This window comes from Lissotriton vulgaris, chromosome 10 (assembly GCF_964263255.1).
Source record: "Lissotriton vulgaris chromosome 10, aLisVul1.2, whole genome shotgun sequence".
In the NCBI taxonomy this organism is placed as follows: domain Eukaryota; kingdom Metazoa; phylum Chordata; class Amphibia; order Caudata; family Salamandridae; genus Lissotriton; species Lissotriton vulgaris.
The window spans coordinates 288,465,756-288,487,154 of record NC_141698.1 but is presented as its reverse complement, the minus strand read 5'-3'; the positions used below and the strand labels follow the sequence as shown (position 1 = coordinate 288,487,154).

General features: G+C 46.2%; 1 protein-coding gene across 2 annotated transcripts in view; it reads right to left on the bottom strand.

Moving 5' to 3' along the window:
- The window catches only part of LOC147685146 (uncharacterized), a 693,800-nt gene that overhangs the window by 266,230 nt on the left and 406,171 nt on the right, over positions 1 to 21,399 (bottom strand). The gene's annotated exons all lie outside the window — the stretch shown is intronic.

Here is a 21,399-nt window from a genome sequence, read left to right as displayed (position 1 = left end):
GCTGGTGTTCGAGCAGGTCTGCGTTGTGTTGGTGTGCGGGATGGGGTTAGGGAGGCGAGAGGTTTTGGACGGGAGGGGTGTGGATGAGGTAGGGAGGAAGTTGGTGTTATGGGTGAGGGCATTGGTGGTAGGCGGGGGGGTCAAGGTGTAGGCTGGGAGACTGGTAGCCGTGGTGGGGGTGTAGGGAGGGTAATGGGGGCTGAGAGTAGGAGGGGAAGTGGGATTGGAGATGGTCCTGTTGAGGGGAGGGGGAGTTAAATTAAGAGAGGGGGTATGTTCTGCGAAGTTGGTTAGAGGGTAATGAGGACTGAGAATGGGGGGGGATAAAGGGGGGGGAATTGTCGGAATGCGTGTTATTCTGGTGCTGGACTAAGTTAGGTGTGTTATGGGTGGGAACTGTGCTGTCAGCGGCGAGCGGGGTGTTAATGCCCGCTGTAGGTGTGATAGGAGTGTTGAAGGTATGTGTGGAGGTCTGCAAGTTGGTAGAAGGGGCGGGGGAAAGAACGGTGTATGAGGGGGAGCGATCTGTGTCTGTGATTGAGTGCTGAATTGGGATAGTGGGGTTGTGGGTACGGGATGGGAGGTCAGGGGTGGTAGGTGTGTCCATGATTGAAGAGTATGTAGCTGTGAGGTCATGGTTGGTGGGACTGGGGGAGATATGAGTGTTTGTCCGTGAATTGGAGAGGTGTTCTTTGAAGGTGGGGAACATGTTGTCTAGCAGTTCCAGGTTCCTGTCTGTGGATTGTGATAGGACAATCCCGTTATTGTAAATAGTGATGGTGGCTCTGCCTGGAAAGACTTGGGATGGTGTGATGGAGAGAGTTAGGCTGTGAGCGGATTTTCTGGTGGAGGAGACGGTGAGTACTTTGTCTTTGATCCTGCCCTGGATCGATCCGCGGGGCCTGCCCCAGGCCTGTTGCCTCGGCCGCACACATGAAGGCGGAATTAATTAAATTAGACCTGGTGGACGTGTGGAGAAGTAAACACCCCACGAAAGGTGGTTTCACACACTATTCTGCCTTTCACAATATTCATACCAGAATTGACTACTGGCTGGCATCACAGTCTGTTATAAGTAGTATTCGTAGGTGCGAGGTGCTCCCCCGCACTCTTTCGGACCACTTCCCATACTGCTGCACATGGCCACCACTAGGAGAGCTATCCCCCCCTTTACCTGGAGGTTCCCTCCCTATTCCCTGCTGGATGACGCCTTTCGGGGCGAACTGGCTGAAGATATTGACTCGTTCTTTGACAAAAACCTAGGTACGGTAGACAACTTTCAGACATTGTGGGAGGCGTTTAAGGCCTACATAAGAGGCATGGCCATGTCCAAACACTCGAGTGTGCTGAGGTCTATTAGACGAGATCTGGCATCACTAGAATCCCATCTGTCGGACCTGGAGGGGCAGCAAGTGGGTGATCCTGAGTCCAGCGCCGACTCCCAACTTAAACACCTGTTGACTGAATTTCAGGGGCTAGCCGACAGGGAGGTTCTCCACATGGGCAAATATGCGACGGCACAAACTTACGGGGAGGGGGATAGACCGGGTGCCCTTCTGGCAAGAATGGTACGTGGTTCTAGACGACCACTTGTTGTTGACGAGCTGCGCAGGCCGGAGGGAGGAGTGATCACGGACGAGGAGGAGATCCTCCAAACCTTTCGGCAGTACTATGCCGACCTGTACAAGTCCAGATCGCTAGGTGTAGAAGACGAAATTGATGACTACCTCGATCATATAGCCATGCCCTTCTTACCGAACTCAGATAGAGAATTCTTGATGTCCCCCATACAGGAGGACGAGGTCCTGGAGGCACTTTCTGGCATGCGGTCGGGCAGTGCGCCCGGCTCAGACGGTCTGACCGTGGGCTTTTATAAATCATTTAAGGACAAGCTGGTTCCGCACCTGATTACCCTCTTCGATGATATCTGCGAGGAAGGCACTATGCCCCTCACAATGAGGGAGGCACTGCTCGTTACCATCTTAAAGCCGGGGAAGCCCCGGAGTCCTGCAGCTCGTACAGACCCCTCAGTCTGTTGAATGTGGACGCCAAGATTTATGCCAAGGTGCTGGCCAACCGCTTGGCGCTCTTGGTTCCTGACTTGGTTGCGCCTGAGCAGTCCGGCTTTGTCCCCAACAGAAACCTGACGTACAACATTCGCACAGTGCTAGGGACGATGCAGCACGTCCGCCAGGAAAACACCGCCCTAACAGTTTTCCTCGATATGGAAAAGGCCTTTGACTCTGTGGAGTGGCCTTTCATGATTAGAGTCCTCAGGAAACTAGGCCTGGGTGAGCCGTTCTTGCAGATGATGGGAGCCCTGTACCACCAACCCTCGGCTAGGCTGAAAATAGGGGACAGAGTGACTGACCCGTCTGGTATCAGCAGAGGCACTAGGCAGGGATGCCCCCTCTCGCCCGTGATGTACGCGCTTGTGGCGGAGCCCTTGGCCTGGGCAATAAGGGAGTACCACAGCCTGGAGGGAATCAGCTTTCCTACATATAAAATAGGCATCTCCACGTATGCTGACGATACCCTGCTGTACATCCGCAACCCGGAGTCAAACCTGTCAGCCGTCCTACGGGAGGTCGTCCATTTTGGCTCGCTCTCCGGGCTGCAAGTGAATTGGGACAAATCTATCGCCTTCCCGCTAACGCCTGTGACGCAGCCTTTCGACATGGAGTACCCCCTGAAATGGTCCTCAGATTCCGTCAGATACCTAGGTATACAACTACACACCGATCCGGACATTTTCGTCAGGGACAATTATGGTGTAGCCTACAATAAGCTCGTTGAGGACGTTGAAGCTTGGTGTAAGCTTCCACTATCTCTCATGGGCAGAATAGCCATCATGAAAATGATAGTGCTGCCGTGGTTCCTTTTCCTATTTACCAATATCCCAGTGGTCCTGTCAAGGGCCTTCTTCAAACAGCTTACACAGGTTCTCATCAGGTTGGTGTGGGGCGGCAAACAACCTAGAGTCCAATGGACGACGCTGATGCTCCCTTGTCAAATGGGAGGACGGGGGGCCCCCGACATGGAAAGATACTACCGCATAGCGCAGGCGTCGCATTTACACTTGTGGATCCATGGAGACCCACACACACCGCATGTGACTCTAGAGCGCCTGTTTGCGGAACCTCTCCCCCTCCCGGCCACAGTCTGCCTTCCGGAGGACCGCTCCATCGGTCAATTGGACTCCCTTAAGTCAACTAATCATGCATGGCACGCGCTGACCCGTGCGCGTGGCTGTCCCATCTTGTAATCCTCGCTAATGCAGATTGACTGGGCGCTGTGGCTGGACCCCCTTGGGGAAAAGGGTGTGACCGAGGCGCTACGTTCGCTGGGGCTTGTGAGAATGGAGGATCTGTTTGCAGGGGGTATTTTGAAGACATGGGATCAGCTCCCACCCGCCCCCTTGGTTGCCTCTCTGCTGCAGCGGTTCCAGTTTCACAGACTCCGGTCCGCGTTCAAGGAGGTACTGGGCCCGGCAATGGAGGAACCCATGGAGGTCCCTGAGCTTACTTACGTCATTAAAAACAAGTCCCCTAGTAAACTAATCTCAAACATCAACAAGCTGGGTGTTGCACATCAGCAGATGCAATACTCCAAGGCCAGAGAGGCGTGGCAAGGTGATTTGCAGTCGCCTATTGACGACAACATGTGGAGATATTGCTGCTCCAGCACGCGTAGACTCTCCCTCAATGGTAGGCACAGGCTTGTGCATTTTAAGTTCCTCCAGCGGGTTTACTATACCCCGGAGAGACTCCACCGGTACGGCTTACGGTAGTCGGCGGAGTGCGAACGTTGCCACACGCCGGTTGCAGACTTTATCCATATGGCATGGTACTGCCCAGGCATTCAGAAATTCTGGGCGGAGGTTTTCTCAGAGATTGGTGAGATCCTGGGCTCGGAGCTGCCTCGCAGCCCAGAACTGGCTCTGTTGGGGTACTCTAAGCCGCTCCCTGCCTCCCAGCGCCGCCTAGTCGATATGGCCCTGCACCCAGACTGAACTCTATAGTGAGCTGCTCCCCCCTAGAAGTAGGCCAAAAAACCTTTGGGGTCTTTACCAGGAATACATACAGAGAGAGAACGAGGAGGGCTCAGATGACTGAGGCGGTGGACCTACAGGACGCCGCGGAGGACTAGGTGCCGAGGTTGACACAGGGTTCCTGTGAGGGGGGCTTCAGAGGGGGGGGGGGGAGGTCGGGGGCAGCGTGATTAGAATCAGTGCAAGTAGGGTCCCATCTAGGCGGTTGAAGGGGGGGGATGGGTTCCCCGGGTTGACGACTGTGGGTAGAATAATATTTGCACACTGTCGTACATTATCGGAGTTTGCACACGGGGACATCATTGCAGGCACTCAGGTGGGTGGGTGGGTGGGGGGCTGTTGGGTTAGTTAAATTGTTTTTGGACTTGCCTTGTTTTCCAAAGACCTTAGATGCATGCGAATTTCAGAAGCTTGCGAGTTGACATGGCGCACTTTATACTGCCGAAGGGCTGTGACCACACACTGTTACCTACGACAGATTGCTGACTTGTACGCCGCCGGGCCCCCGGGATGCCGGCTAAATGGCTGTGTTCAAAATTATGTTGATCAGCGATATAGGCACACTGTTACCACAAAATATGTGACTATATGTGATATGTATTGCAAGCTTTGATTCACGAGAATAAAGGTCTTTAATAAACATAAAAAAAAAAAAAAATGGAGACAACACCCATCCTCCCCTGAACTGAAATCCCTCAGAAAAATCAGAAATTAATATAACAAGAAGATCATCAACTCTAAAAAGGAATTTATCAGAACGGAATTGGATAACGCCAAAAACAGGCCACAGAAATTGGTTGAAATCATAAAACAACAATCAAACAAGATGGCAAAATCTGCCCAAGAGGTCACTAAAACGCAACTAAGTTGCGAAGAATTCTCTACCTTTTTCAATTAAAAAAGCCAACAAGCTGGAAGAAGAACTTAGGATCGCTGCAGATAACACTAACTACAATACACCATCATCACAATCTGCACCGAATTATGCGAATTATGCGAATAAGACGACAAATAAGAAAGCACACTGGGACACTTTCAAATTATTGGACCAGAATGAGATTGCTAAAACGCTAGCAGTCACTAAACCCAACAATCATTATAACGACCCACTACCATCAAAATGCCTAAAAGAAATCAGCCATATTATGATTCCAATATGGACAGAAATTATAAACTCCTCACTATCCCAGGGGGTCCTCCCAGATTGCCTGAAGACAGGACAAGTAGTCCCGATCATCAAAAAACCCACAGTGGACCCAGCAGATCCAAATAACCATCGCCCCGTGACCAACATCCCTTTTCTTGCCAAATTGATAGAGAAATGTGAACAGAATCAGTTGAGCAGGCACATCGACAACTTCTCATTGTTAGATGACTGTCAATCGGGATTCGGAAAAGGTCACAGCACGGAAACAGCAATCCTACACATTGTCAATGATGCACTTCTAGTACTAGATCACAATCAATCTTGTCTACTCATCCTCCTAGACCTGTCATCAGCATTTGATACAGTTAACCACGAAAAACTACTGAACAGACTTCACAACAGGATGGGAATTTCTGGCACTGTACTGAAATGGTTCGAATCATTTTTACAGAATAGAAATCAGAGATTCCTAGTAAACCAATCACTTTCTCCCTCATGCTCAAACACAATTGGAGTACTTCAAGGACCTACTTTATCTTCATCACTGTTTAACTTGTACATCGAACCGCTTACAGAAATTCTGCAAAAATCAAAAATATCTTACCACATGTATGCGGACGACATGCAACTATACATCAAGATTGAATGCCTGGAAGACATAACCACAATGAATGAGGCCCTCAAAATGTCGCTAAAATGGCTAACTAACAATCATCTCAAGCTAAACGCAAATAAAACAAATTCTTACTTATCACACCACAAAAAAATCAATCAGAAGTGAAGGAATGGTCCAAAATGATCACTGCGTTAAATTGCACCCCTACTCTAGTTGATTCGGCGAAATCACTCGGAATCACACTGGATGAGAACCTTGATATGAAAACCCACATTAAAACAATGGCCAAAAACGCCCGTTTTCATCTGAACTACTTGAGAAAAATGAAAACTTTTTTAACGGAGACTGACTTAAAACTAGCAGTGCAATCACTGGTTATCCCAAGGATCGAATATGGGTGTACAACGCTAGCAGGACTACCCAAAAATTTCCACAGCACCTCTAAAAGCATGCCTCAATGCAGCGGCAAGACTTATTTCAGGTTCGAGGAAATTTGACCATATCTCCCCTCACCTGAAAGCTTTAAACTGGCTACCGTACGAAGCTAGAATACAGCTAAAAATGGCATGTATCACCCATAAAGCGATTCATTACAACACACCTAGATATCTCGCCCACAAAATAGAAATTTCAGGAGGAAACAGACCTGCCCGGAGTGCCAATCATCTGCTCCTGAGACCACCTATCTTCAGGAAGAAAAAAACCTATGAGAGGGCGTTCTCAGGCACGGCCCCCAGAATCTGGAACTCCCTTCCCGCAAACATCAGAAATATTACAAACACTGCAACATTTAAGAGGGAAACTGAGATCTTTCTCGCCCTCTAAAACTTATCATTGAAGTGATTACTAGATAACAACGTAGGAAATAGATAGAAAATCACCTTCGATAAAATGACTCCAGCGTGAGGCACGAGACAAACCATGTGACTGAAGATGATAGAGTCTTAAAGAAAAGTCGCTAAAACATTCATTTGCTACCTCAGAACTTTTTCTTATTCGTGTTTAACCATGTACCGGCCCTTTAAAGTTTTCTGTATATTACCTACATATAGACTAGGTTTGGAAGTAGTACTAATTAAGTTCACGATTCTATTGCTTTTTATATACATTGCTGCTTTAACCCATGCCTTGTGATGTTAAGCGCTCTGATACCCAAGGGTCATGTTCGCGCTATCGAAAACTGTTAATAAAAATATATATATATATATATACATATAATATATAGGTCTTCTGCTCACACAAGATCCTTTATTGGCTCTTTTGGGACACTCTAGACAGATTCTGGAAGATGCGCGCCAATTGGTTGACATGGGATTATTAATAGCTAAACGAGGCGATGCGCTGGTCCCGGGGGTCGGCGCCCACCATTGCAAGCTGGTCCAGAGACATGCTATATTGCAATATGCAATCTGAGTTGTACAGCGATTTACTTCCTCCTCAGAATCGCCCAAGAGCTTTTGATGCCTATATCGAACCTACATAGCTGGACTGGAGCAGGAAATGCCGAAGTAAAGGGAACGGATGCGAAAAAGTACGATGGGGTTATAGATACACCCTTGGGGCCTTCCCCTCCTGGACATCTGTCTTATGTACCCACTTTTCAATGTAATGTAGGTTAACATAATGTAAGCCACTGGACAGGCCAGTTATCAGCTGCTTATTCCTAGGTGGGTATGCTCCGACACAGAATGGCTGATACATTTGATATTCTCCTTAGACTTTTTGATACATTTGATAGCCTGTACACCTCAATAGGTTGGTAGACTGGAATTTTGTAACAGGCGAGAAGAGCAGAGGTGCGCAATTCTTGACCGGAGTGGCCATAATTGAATTATTCTACTGGCTAACCGAGTAGCCGCAGCCCCCCTGTGTCTTCCATGAACAGCAGGAGGGGCCTGCCCTCCCCGCCGCAGCTCCGCTGTTGCCGCCAGTGCTTCCACACCTCTGCTCTCAGGTCTGGGTTGCTAGGTTTATAAGATATTGATACCTGCTGCCAAAAACTGTTTGCCTGCACCTCGGGACGCCACACAAGCCTGGAAGAAACCTCCGGAGGAGCAAAGGGCACACCGCATAGCCCACAGTGCCGGCTACACTCTGGGGAGGACTGCAACCCCCAGAGAGTATCACCTGCCCTCCCAGCGGCTCCGAGTGCTGCGAGCGAGAGGGAGGCGGAGTCATCGAGCTAATAGCGCTGCCTCTCCCACCACGGCACGGGACGCGTGCGGGACAAAGCCCGGACCAAGGGTGGACCCGTCTGAGCCCGTCAGACTGTAGGAGACTGGACTGGGCTACGGTATTGACATTTTGTATTGAGAAAATGTGGACAAATGATTGCCAGTTATTTCTTGTAATTGTCGAAATAGTGAACCCCCCCCCCCCCCTTAGTGGTTAGTCCCTATACTTTTTAGACCCCCCCCCCCCCCCCCATAGGAACCGTGGCTGAATACAATCTGAGAATATACCTATAACCCCTGGGAACACAACATAATAAGGGGGTGAGGATGAGCAAGCGAAAGTCCCTCACGGGGAAGTGGTTGATTGGGACCCTCAACGCCTTTTTCCAAAGGGCCGAGTCGGTCCTAATGCACAAAATGAATATAACTGAACGCAGGTTATCACACGAGCCACGAGCTGGCACTCTGTGCCCATTAATTCACCATGCAGAAGCACTTGATATCTCCATAGTAGGCCCCCCAAACCCCGCCACACCTAAAGAGGCTATACGGCCCATATTGCCCTTGGAAGAAGACACCTTGCTGATGCCACCAGTTCCACCCTCGACTGTGCGTGAAGTACCTAGTCAGGTCACAACTAATAAATCAAACTTTCGGATGAGAGGTCAAAAAATGAAGCTGAGTCAGAGTAAAGGGTCAGTGCTCCCATAAAAAAAAAAGACGAGGCCAGGGACCAAATACCTACAAACTGCATCAAATGCATAACAACAGAGGGTCTAGGCACAAAAAGCTAAGTTCAGCCACATCAACAGTGGCCCATGAGCCCATGGAGGTTAGTCATGCAACGTGGGGGACTCTAATCGCAAACTATCCAGATTACTGGGAAAAACTTGAGGGCATGCTTTCAACCCTCATCAGACCTGTTCTAACTAAGATATCTGCTATAGAAGAAAGGTTACAGGGTCTAGAGGGAGCCTTTAAACGGCTCACTGGAAGTTAGATACCCTCCTGAACAGACACGCCGCGAAACAGAGCTTAAAGATAATAGCTGTTCTGTTCTGAATGCTGCGCACAAAACTTATGGAGCCAACAGCGCGCCAGCAGATAGGCCCACACGTAACTTTGAGCGTGAAACAGCACCAATGGCCCGTGGCCTGCGGCGACCCCACGGACTAACCAGTGCCTTATAGAGGTTGGTGGCAGGACTAGTAGTGAAGTAACCCGCCCTGCATGTACCACGACCCAGGTGAACCATGTAAATTTAATCAGACAACACCCCAGGGAGCAATTAAGGGAGGCCAATGGGAGACAGAAAGACAACTATTCATCTAAGCTGACCTTCTTGCACCTTCCACCAGAGGCTACACCTTATACTGTTGTTCGGACAAATGTACCCCCCTTACAACAGGGAGTCTTCGAGTATTGGTCCTCCCTGAAAAATAAGGCTCTACATGCACTCTCTATTAAGACGGGCCATACCCATGCGCTATTCTCTGAGTTCAAGATGGCCCGCCGAATTCCCTGGGTAGATGCAACACCTAAATCACTGGCAGGAGACTGCGTCGTGGTCACTTTCAGATCGCGGGATCTTGTCAGAAGCATCCTAGAAGTGTCCAGGTGCTACATGTCTAGAAAAGAGGGAATGGGTGTAGTTCCTCTGGGCTTTTTCTACCAACCACTTTGGGTGCCTGAGAAGGTCCCCGTACTTGATAAGAACAGGGGTATCCCACAATACAGATTCGATGTTCCAACATTTAACTCTTTTGAGCCCCTCTATAATTTGGATGGGGTTGACGGACTGGTATCACCCACAGGTAACACAGTGGAAAAGAGGGAGCATCAAGAAACTACCACCTTGGATACCACCCAGCAGATGGGCCAACCATGGAATAAGAAACAAACTAGGTCCCCAAACCATGAGCACCTAGAGCGATGAACAAGTGGGCAGGCAGTCTTGGGGGACTTAGTGTATTACTCTGAACTGAATGCTGATCTATCAGGGACAACAATAGTATCCAATCCGGATCTCCCAACTGTAACGCGGTCGATCTGTACCACACCCTCGACCACACTAGACCACACAACGTGCTCTGTGGTGTCTTGGAATATCTCTGGCTACGTGACAAGGTTATGAACCCAGTCTGGGAAGTTTTTGTGGGGTCCGCAGACATCTTATGCCTACAAGAGACATGGGCAATTGAACCCATACACATTAATGGCTATAGAACATTTAGCACATCAGCAGTGAGAGGGCTGGGTGGGAGACCAAAAGGTGGGATTTCCACATATATATCTAATAAGTTGCCTTCAAGTAAGATCACGTTCCACCCGGGGGGTAGCTATTTTCATGGGGTGGAGTTACATTTTACTGCAACACACTCTACACTGTTGATTAATTTATATAATAATACCACCCATAATGATCTCGACACAGTAGTGAAAGGCATCTTGGCTACAGTCACTAAAATATCCAACCGGAAAAGAACAGATACTATGACCTTACTGATGGGCGACTTTAATTGTGGCCTATGCAATCATCTCAATAACAGACTGTGTGGTATCCCTAATGATGCTTATAGTTGTACTCACTTTAACCATTCTAAGGCGGGGGGCACATTTAATGACCTTGTCTCTAAACTAGACCTCAGGTTTGCAAATGAGATGCTGACCACTCCAGTTGGTTTTATGCCCACCTTTAATGGGAGAGGCCATGCCACGACCATTGATTATATATTGATCTCAGCCCCACATGCGCACCTGGCCTTTTCTTTCGAGGTGGGCAACATCGCTATAAGCGACCATTACCCCCTCATTTTAAAGTTCAAGACTCATGCGTACTCTCCAAACAAGTCTGATCTGCATACTTGTATGCTGGGAACTGAAGAATTAAATAAAGCAAACCGATTCTCTTTAAAGTGGTCCAACGTTGACGCAGATCAGTTAACTAAAAACGTCCTAGTAAAATGTACACGTGAGATAGAGAACTGTTTAAGTGAAGATGCTCTGGATGCAACGATAGTGAACTGTTCTGTAGACATTACAAGGGTAATCAAAAATTTACCAAGTGTCCAATTTAGCAAACGCCCTAAATCCACAGGATGGTTCGACAAAAAATGCTCCAGGGCGTATGCCAACTTAAAAAGGGCATTACATACAAAGCCAAGATCCTTACCCATAGTTCGTCAAGCCAGAGCAGATTATAGAAGGGTACTAAAATAAAGAAAACAAACCCTTCAAAATGAAGCTTGGGACTCTTTACATAATGCTGCGGAGCAGAAAGATAGCACAGCTTTCTGGAAAGGTCCTGAGAACCCCCTTCCTAACCCCAAGTATGGGCCCATCTGTGGAGAAAGTCATCATGGAAGAAGCATGGATTACTCACTTCTCCGAGCTATATTATGGCCGAGGGAATTCCGGGAGGCATCTGGATGATTACAGTAGTGATAACTGTGAACATATCGATCTAGTAATTACCTTGGAGGAAGTGACCAGGGCCCTGGCACAAAGCGCGGGCGGCAAAGCACCTGGGCCCGACAGGGTACCAGTTGATTTATATAAACACAACGACTCTTTGTGGGGGCACATACATACTCAGGTTATTAATGCCAGCATAAGGTCTACCCTCCCTCAGACATGGGCACAATCGACAATAATACCAATTTTCAAAAAAGGTAACCGTGAAGACCCAGGATGCTATAGACAGATTTCCCTCCTAGACTCCATGGTCAAAGTGCTAGGGAGGGTTTTATTGGAACGCTTAGCAGATTGGGCCGAGGAAAAACAGATTTTGTCCGACCTGCAGTACGGGTTCCGTGATGGCCTTGGCACCATCGAACAGTCCTTGAATCTCACTATACTGATTGGCAAGTACACACGAGTGAAAAAAGGCAGTCTATATATGGCTTTTATTGACCTCACCGCGGCCTTTGACTCAGTAAAGAATAATAGACTGTGAGAGGTCCTTGAGGGGGTAGGAGTTGACGCACAAATTATCACGCTCCTACGTCAACTGTACAGCGATGCGTCAGCTAGTGTGCGTTTTGGCCAGAAGGGAGAATGCACAGAAGTCTTCCCAATTAGAAGGGGGTCAGACAAGGTTGTGTGCTGCCCCCCTTCCTTTTTAACTTATATATAAATGGACTTGAAGATGCACTGCTTCTCCAGGGCAAAGACTTTCCCCAAGCTGGTGGCTGGCCTATTCCCGCACTTCTTTATGCGGACGATGCCGTATTGATGGCCCGTACGCAAAACGGCCTCCAGCGAGCCCTGGATATTTTTAGCACATTCATGCGTGACCTCGGTCTCGAAACTAATATATCTAAGACGTATATTATGAGGTTTAAGCAAGGGGTGCAGAAGACCCACGAAATGTTTACAGATGGGAAAAAGTTAGCCTCTGAACATTTTTGATCTTACCTAGGGGTACTTTTTAATCATCACGATTCTTGGTCCCCCGCCATATCTGCTAAGAAATTAGCTTTCGCTAGATCTACAGCTACAATAGCAACTTTTGCTAAAAAGCTAGGCAGGAAACCACGTACTGAACTGATATATATATATATATATATATATATATATATATAAGCAAAGTGTGTCACTATGACAACCTATGGGGCAGGGGTGTGGGGTTTTGTGGACACCTATCCCTTACAACTAATTGAAAATGCATTTATAAGGTACATACTTTCAGTCCCCCCCTAGCACACCCACCTTTATTTGCCACGAGGAGCTAGCTTTACATCATATTGCAGACTTGATAAAACTAGAGCCGATCCTTCGCTGGCATAGAATCTGGTGTAAGGATCAGACAGAGTGGAATAGCGTGATCTTAAAAGACACCCTAAAACTGGAAGGGGCTCTTACAATTCCCTGGATTACATTTGTACGTGATTTTATGAACAAACTGGGACATCCTGAATACTTTCTAACCCCATCATATATGATGGAGATTTCCATAAAGGTTCTAAAGAAACATCCAGGCATCAAGGTCTTAGAAGCTAAAAGAGAATCTGTAGCAAAAATAGCTGAGACAACACCAATTGCTACGTACTTCTATTGGGATGGAGCCCTATCTATCATTTGTTCCAGGAAGTTTTGATAGATTCCTTCTTACTAGGTTAAGACTGGGTATTATCCACAGATTGTTGACATTCCCCAATATGAATGATTGGTCCCGCATTTTAATTCTGTACCCTTGCGATAACATTTCTGATCCAACCATGCATCTAGTCCTATTTTGTAAATTTTATTGAGACCAAAGTAAAGTTTGGATTACACCCTTTTTAAGGTAACTTGGGCTCAGACAGTGTTGACAAGCCATGCTGCTACTCCAACTATTAGCGAATGAGCATATAGCATGGAGGGTAGTTCTTAAAAGCTGCACTTTACTTGAAGAAAGTATTTTATTGGAATAGCTCAGTATGTACAAAGTTTCGCTTTCCATACATTTTAAATCGATTGTACTATTTATATTGTGTAAATAATATGGTGTGTGTTTAATTTTATGCTCTTTTATGACTGTTTTATATAGCAGCCGAATAAAGCTTTCCTTGACTGACTGTAACAGGTTGTAATGTTTGACCAATATTGAGAGTGCGCTGTGACTGCTGATGTTCCTTGATTGTTTTTGATTTATGTTTCTCATTTTTGTAAAATCAATAAATAAATGAATTTTAAAAAAAATAATTTGAGGCTGAAGGTAGGAAAGACAGAAGAAAAGAGGAGTAGGATAAGGGAAAGATATACTGAGGAGGAAGCACCGTCATTAGTTTCATTTTGTTTGTGTCGTTTTCCCAGAATGAGGGAAAAGATCTGGAGTGTGAGTTTTATTTAGCTTCCGGAAGGATACTTTAAGTCTCAAAAACCTGTAAAACTCTTAATTCGGGTTAGTTATATTCTTACTGGACTTCAGGAAAGAGCTTTGGGTTGTCACGTGTGATGAGATCTTTGATAAGATTGTTACCTTCAGAAGGCCATTCCTTGAAGTAGACTGTCTTCCCATACATTTTAATGAATCTACCGTGCCATAGTGAAGAGAGATTAAATTTGGCATTTGGTGGGAGTTTTCTGTCCAGGTACTGACAGCCTCCATAGTACTGACAATTGTTTTCAGAGTGCCTGAGTTTTATGTGATGGATTTGGTTGATTGTAGAGGATGCACAAAGCGAAAGTGGACATAGTAAGTCTAGTTCAAATGAGAGACAAACTGGTTTGGAATCTACCTTGATGTCAAACCTCCATGCCACTTGTTTTAGTAGAAATGCTGTTTCATAGTTTTCGACATCTGGTAAATTCAGACCCCCTTTCACTTTACTTTTGTTGAGGGCAATTCTTGCCTTTCTCCCTTTACATAAAAATCTTGACAACTATTTGACTAGTGTTTTAAAAAATAATGGGGATAGCTTTATAGGGAGTGCAGTGGAGAGGAACCCAGCAAGCGGGCAATCATCATTTTTATGGGTTCTGTTTTCCCCACCGAAGGATGAATTTGGCTGACCAAAATGCTAAAGCATCTTTCATTTTGTTGAGTGCTAATGCTAATGTTTAGAAATACTTACTCCAAGTCTTTGCCGAACTAAATGCCCAAGTACTGAAGGCTGGATTGTTGACATTTTAGGCCTGTGTAATTGATATTAGATTGATGACTATGAATTTTTCATGGAAATAATTGAGTTTTTTCCCTGCTTAGGGAATATTCTAAGACAACAGCATATTTGTTCATTGTTTCCATTATGGCAGGGATGGCTTTGTCTGCTTTTCTGTAAATATTAGGATGTTGTCCGCATATGCTACCACAGTGTTTGCTGGAGGGGAATGCAGTTACTTTATTTTTTTTTTTGGTCTCTTAGGGAGGCTAACCATTTTTTACAGATATTTTAAAAAAAAGTAGAGGGAAATTGGACATTCCTTTTGTGTTTCTTGGAAAAGCTAAAAAAGCTTAAAAAGAGGAGGTAGGTTGCCATTAATTCTTATCCCGGTGTCAGGTTCTGAGCAGTGTGCGGAGGTCTTTCGAGAAAAATTTTCCCCTAGTTCGAATTCAGCAAGAATCTCCCACAGGATGGTGGCTGTCAGCATGTCAAGACATTTGGCTAAACAGGCCTATGTTGTCACATACAAGTCTCCCCTTGCACATATCAATTTGGGCTGGGTAATTTAGTTGGGGGATTACTTTTTCCAGTCTATTGGCCAAGGTGTTGGCATAAATCTTGCAATCTAGGTTTATCAAAGAGATGGGTCTATAGTTTTTTACATCTAATGTGTCCTTTCTTTCATTGGGCAGTACTATAATGGATATTTGAACATTGGAACGATGGTAACTCCATTGAAAACAATGGAGTGCTCCGTGCTTCTAATGGATGGTATAAGCCCGGAGCTCCAACATTCCAATGTTTTTTTGTTCACAGCTCTGGCTGTGAACAAAGGCTTCAGGGAGCCTGAGGGGATTTCAATCCCCTCGCGCTCCCTGAAGGTTTTGTTTTATTTGTTAAGACATTCTACCCTCTAGTGGAGAATGTTCTAATAGCCTTATAGTCCTTCGTAGCAGGGCTATACCGGCTATTAATGTCCCGTTGCTTTGTTAATGTCCCTTGCCTTCGGCTTGGGCCTTTAACGCTGCGACGGACCTTTAATAGCCTGTATAGCCCGCTACGGTGGGCTACAAGGCTATATTAGAACATTGTAATGTTGGTAGCTCCAATGAAAACATTGGAGTGCTCCGGGCTTATAATGAATGGTATAAGCCTGGAGCTCCAACATTCCAATGTTTCTTTGTTCACAGCTCTGGCTGTGAACAAAGGCTTCAGGGAGCCTGAGGGGATTTCAATCCCCTCATGCTCCCTGAAGGCTTTGTTTTATATGTTAGAACATTCTGCCCTCTAATGGCAGAATGTTCAAATAACCTTATAGCCCTTCGTAGCAGGGCTATACCGGCTTTTAAAGTCCTGCTGCCTTGTTAAAGTCCCTCGCCTTTGGCTCAGGCCTTTAACGCTGCAGCGGGCCTTTAATAGCTGGTATAGCCCGCAACGGCGGGCTATAAGGCTATAGTGGATGATTCAGACATTTTGCCTGGTTAGCAAATTGCTTGAATAAAATTTGCAGTGGTTCGGTCAGAACCAATGCACAGTTTGTATAATCTCCTCGTTAGGCCATCAGGGCTTGGCACTTTGCAGATTTTGAAACTTTGGATGGATTATTGAATCTGTTTGTGCGACTAGTTCATTGAGAATGTATCTATCCTAGTTTTTCGATTTTGGGAGGGGGATGTTACTTAGGTATGTGATGCAATCTTCTAGTTTAATTTCTTAGTCAGGGTTATATAGATTTTGGTAGAATTTTTGAAAGGTGCTTCGAATTTCTTAGGTTGTTTTTTGGATATTACATTTATTTGTCTCTAATGTCGGGGATTGTTGACTTGTCTTTATTGGATTTTGGGTAGTTTGCTTGCATTCTACTTCCTTTCTTTTTCACAGAGAGTTTCTCTGCTTTAGAAGGGGAGGCCTATTTATGTTTTTTCAGACTCAGAATTTTATTTCAGTCATATTTTAGTGAGTTTAACTAAAAGTATCAATGAGTCCTTTGTATGACTTAGTCCAAGTTCTTTTCTCTTCCAGAACGTTGCTTGTTTTCAATTTTGTTTTTAGTTGCCATTATGTTAATTATGATCTCTCTTATTGTGGCCTTTTTGTGTTTCTGAGTAGAAGACTGGGAGAAAGTCTTCTCATTTATTATTTAGACAGTAACGAATGCCTTTGATCAAGTATGCTAGAATCAAGTTCAAGCCTATATTTCATATACAAACATACATATATAATGTTCAAACTTATGTCATGTCCAAATCTGTATCTGAGATGGGTATATAGAAGAATGGTTGGTAGGTTGTATCCCTGTGTGGTTACCAATCTAATTTGTTTAGGTCGAGGACACAAGTCAGAAATAGTACAAAGGTTGAATAAAATGTAGCCATAAACAGTTTTCACAGGTATCTAGGGTACGTTTCCATTAGGTTTCCAACCTAACTAAAAGAGTGCTGTTTATGAAGGGTTTTAGATAAGCAGGGTCATTGAAGGATATAGGCTTCCCTTTATAGGTAATTTTGAATCCTGCAGTGACAATGAAAGAATGGTACTGCAAAGCACTTCAGAGTCTACCTTAGTGCAAAACATCCCTTCCTGCGTGTTGTTTCCTTGGAAGTATTGTGCAACCCCAATCTTGGCTCAATTACATAAGATATGCAAATTCTTCCTCATATAGTTTAGGATTTTTTCTCCATTTCTATAACAAACTGACCTGGGGGGGTTGGGGTAGGAGTTTCCCCAGAAGGGATTCTATGTGCTCACTTTATTTCAAAGTCTCTAATGAACGAGATGCCTGAGATTTTTGTGATTCTAGAACCAAGAAATTCAGCAACGGAGTTAGCTTCTTGTTCTAAGCCTTCTGATGAGTGGGTGGCCAATTTCAGAGACAGAGTTGCTAGACTGAGTAATTGAGATTGGTCATCTGCCAAGACACAAATACTGGACTCTGCGTCAGTTTGTTTCCAAGATCTTTTAGATCCTTCCTTATGACCTGCAGCTCATTTTGCATGACATCCATGTTTGAGTTTGTGCTAGATCTTGTAGGACTGCGAGCCTTTGTAGGATTAGCTTCATATCTGAATTTACAACTGTTTTCGGTTTTATCAGGGAGTCGAGAATCAGAGGTTCCATTTTTTTTCTTTTTTGGTTCATTTAGATCTTTTTGGCGTCTTTGTGTGCTGACACGTTGCAATGTAAATTTTTGGCTTTGCTAGTTCACTGGCTAATTAGGATAGCTGTGGGGATATGTATCTAAGGTTTGGTGAGGATAAAGGCAAGTTGCAACTTAAGATGTTGGTGAGATATTAAAAAGAACTTTAGTTCTTTGAGGCCATTGTATTTGATTTTTCATAAAAGCACAGAAAGAAACTTGGTTTATTTCTATCCTTGTGTTGAGAGAGATTTAGCATCTCTAGGTATAATCCTGCGACCTGTGTGGCACTTAAGCCTTGGCTAATGCTTTGAAATCCTAGCAGTGCAGGTGTACCTTTCATGCACCACTTAGGTTACACTGCTGCTGGGTTTCCTGGACGAGGAGCTGTGAGGGTTGGCGTGGGTGTTGAGTGAACCCCACACTACCAACCAGTGTTCCCCTTGGACACAAAAATCCTACGAAATACAATTCTATTGATTCATGTGTGTGCAGTTCTAGAGGCGCATAAGTCTAAGCACATTGTTAGCAGGCAACACAGGAGACTGGAACCTCATCAGGACAACAAGTATCAACGCAGCCATCATGAACGCAGCAGTCCAGCAGAAAGTAAAATTGTTGCAAGCAGACTCTGGGTGTGAAGAATGTCTAAGCCTGCAATCTCAGCCATGTGGAGGTGGAATATGACGCAGATCATGGATGTTTAGGATAACGTAGGGTACCTGCTGTGCTCGGATAGCACTGCACTCAATTCTGGGTTAACAGCGAGAGGACCTGGAATGAGGCTGGATAAAGTCTGCCGATTAACTTGTGTGCCGAAGAGATAGAAGGTTAATATTTCCTTCTTACCAATGTTCATTTTCTGAGTGATTGGGGCCATCAGCTATGCATGAACTGCTGCTGGTGGCTGCCATAGTGCAAACAGACCAGGCAATCTTGAGATTTGGTCTTGTAGCCACTTCTCTGTGTGAAGTTGGGAGTAGAGTATTTTTTGGGAGCCTAACATGATCTTTGATGCTGAAGCAGATTGGACGCTTGAGAAAAATTGAACCTCAACAGTTGGCTGCAGTTTCGGAGAGTTTGATTCCAGTGGGAGCATAGAAGCTGGATTAGGCTGCCATGTTTCATGGGCACAGGTCATGCCACCCACCTCCCATGAGAATTGACTTTTAATGTAAAAACAAATCAGACTGAGCAATGTGGGCTGTCATTCCTGTTACGCATGTGGTTCCCATAAGGTATGAGGCAATTTGATTCCATGATACTTACTGCAAAATGTTGCTGTGGCTGGCATTACACAATTAATCCAACAAGGGGTGGTTAATTTTCCTAAAGTGACACCGATCGTGTCTGAGAAAAAGAGAGTAGAGAGAAGTGGGTGTCTAGGGACTGTGCAAATCAAGAAAAGACAGTCAACAAGAGTGTCTCTTGTTGCCCTCACACATTCCTAGAGATGTCATGCTTCATCATTGGGCGGTGCTCCTCGTTGGACCGGCGCTGCAATGCCCTAAAGGTCCCCCAAAGGGTCACTTTAGCAGAGATCTTTTTATTTCGCCGATTGATTAGTTTGAGAGTGTGTCCTAAGTGGGGTTGTGAAAAGTGGCCGAGACACTAAATATTAAAACTGGCTAGAGGATTTCCCAAACTTTTAATATGCAGATTCCCCTGTCAGAGTAAAAAACCTGTAGGTTAGTGTTACTTGTGGGGTAGTAGTGACCCCTAGTAACTAAAAAAGGGAAAGGTTGACATGTTTCGTGCCTAAAATTTGCTCAAACTGATCCCTGGCGCTTCATCAGGACCATAAAGAGTAAAAGCATTGGCATAGCCAATAGGTCTCGCATTTGGGACCTTATAAGTGTTTAGCCATGCAACAGTTGGTGTTGTTGCACCATGGATATTGGGCTGCATAACTAAATACTTATAGAGTCCAAAAAGCAAGACCTATTGCCTATGCCAATGCTTGTCTGTTTTTTGTTGCTGTTTTGTTTAAGTTGCCAGATCTACAATAGCTGGACATGGTTTTTGTTAAAGGTTCTTTGCATCAAATAAACTTGTTTTCATTGCTCTGAATGTTGTTTCCATTCTGGTTGTAGGAAGCAGTCATTCCCAGGGGTGTGGGGGCTGCCTAGCTGTGCGCATGCGCCGAACTTTGCAAATGAGAGAAAGCCTGGTGCAGGCGCAATTTACAAGTGCGGAGTGAGTGAGCCTCAGGCAGCATGACTCACTCACACAGGAGTTCATGCACTGCACCTGCATACACAGCATGGTTTAAGGAAACTCGACCCACTCCCTCCCAGGCATCGAACACATTTACCAAGAAACTTTGAGAACAGCCTGCCTACTGCACTGACAGCTGGTGGTGTGTGTGTGTCTGGTGAAAGTGTGCACAGACGACTGGTGGCGTGTGTGCCTGGTGGAAGCGTGCACTGACGGCTGGTGGTGTGTGTGCCCGGTGGAAGCGTGCACTGACGGCTGGTGGTGTGTGTGCATGGTGGAAGCGTGCACTGGCGGCTGGTGGTGTGTGTGCCCGGTGGAAGCGTACACTGACAGCTGGTGGTGTGCCTGGTGGAATCGTGCACCGACGGCTGGTGGTGTGTGTGCCTGGTGGAAGCGTGCACCGGCAACTAGTGGTGTGTGTGCGTGGTGGAAGAGTGCACCGGCGGCTGGTGGTGCATGTGCCTGGTGGAAGCGTGCACCGGCGGCTGGTGGTGTGTGTGCCTGGGGAAGCGTGCACCGGCGGCTGGTGGTGTGTGTGCCTGGGGGAAGCGTGCATCGGCGGCTGGTGGGGTGTGTGCCTGGTAGAAGAGTGCACTGGTGGTGTGTGCACCTGGTGGAAGCGTGCACCGGCGGCTGGTGGTGTGTGCGCTGGGGGAAGCATGCACCGACGGCTGGTGGTGTGTGTGCCGGGTGGAAGCGTGTACTGACGGCTGGTGGGGTGTGTGCCGGGTGGAAGCGTGCGCTGGTGGGGTGTGTGCCTGGTGGAAGCGTGCACTGACGGCTGGTGGTGTATGTGCCTAGTGGAAGCGTGAACAGACGGCTGGTGGTGTGTGTGCCTCGTGGAAGCGTGCACTGACGGCTGGTGGTTTGTGTGCCTGGTGACAGCATGCACTGACGACTGATGGTATGTGTGCCTGGTTGAAGCAGGAGCATTCACAGCCATAGAAGACACAAATGAAACTGACGAAGAGGGAGGGGGGAGTGGAGCAGAGTAGCATTCACAGCCATAGAAGACACAAATGAAACTGACGAAGAGGGAGGGGGAAGTGCAAGCAGAGGAGCATGATTCACAGTGATAGAAGACACAAATGAAGCTCACCAGGAGGGAGGGGGAAAAGGGATAGAGGAGTGCAAGCAGAGGAGCCTAATTACAGCAATAAAAACACAGATGGCAGCTGTGCATGTGCACGCGCTCGTGAACGCAAGCTGGAGGCCAGCAAAAGCCTCTGGTGGCAGTTTTAAAAGCCACTTACTAAATGTCTCGTAGAGACAGCGCATGCGCTGTCTCAGGCGAGACCTAAAAAGTGTTGGTGAGTCAACCCCAATCATACATTTTTGATTGAGCTGTCCCTCTTTCTTATTGTAGGGTGGCACCTACTAGTGATAATTATCACTGTAGGTTATTACACAATGCCAGAGAATCATTTCAGAAGTCCTACTGGGCAACAAAATATTGTCGGTTGAAGGGAAT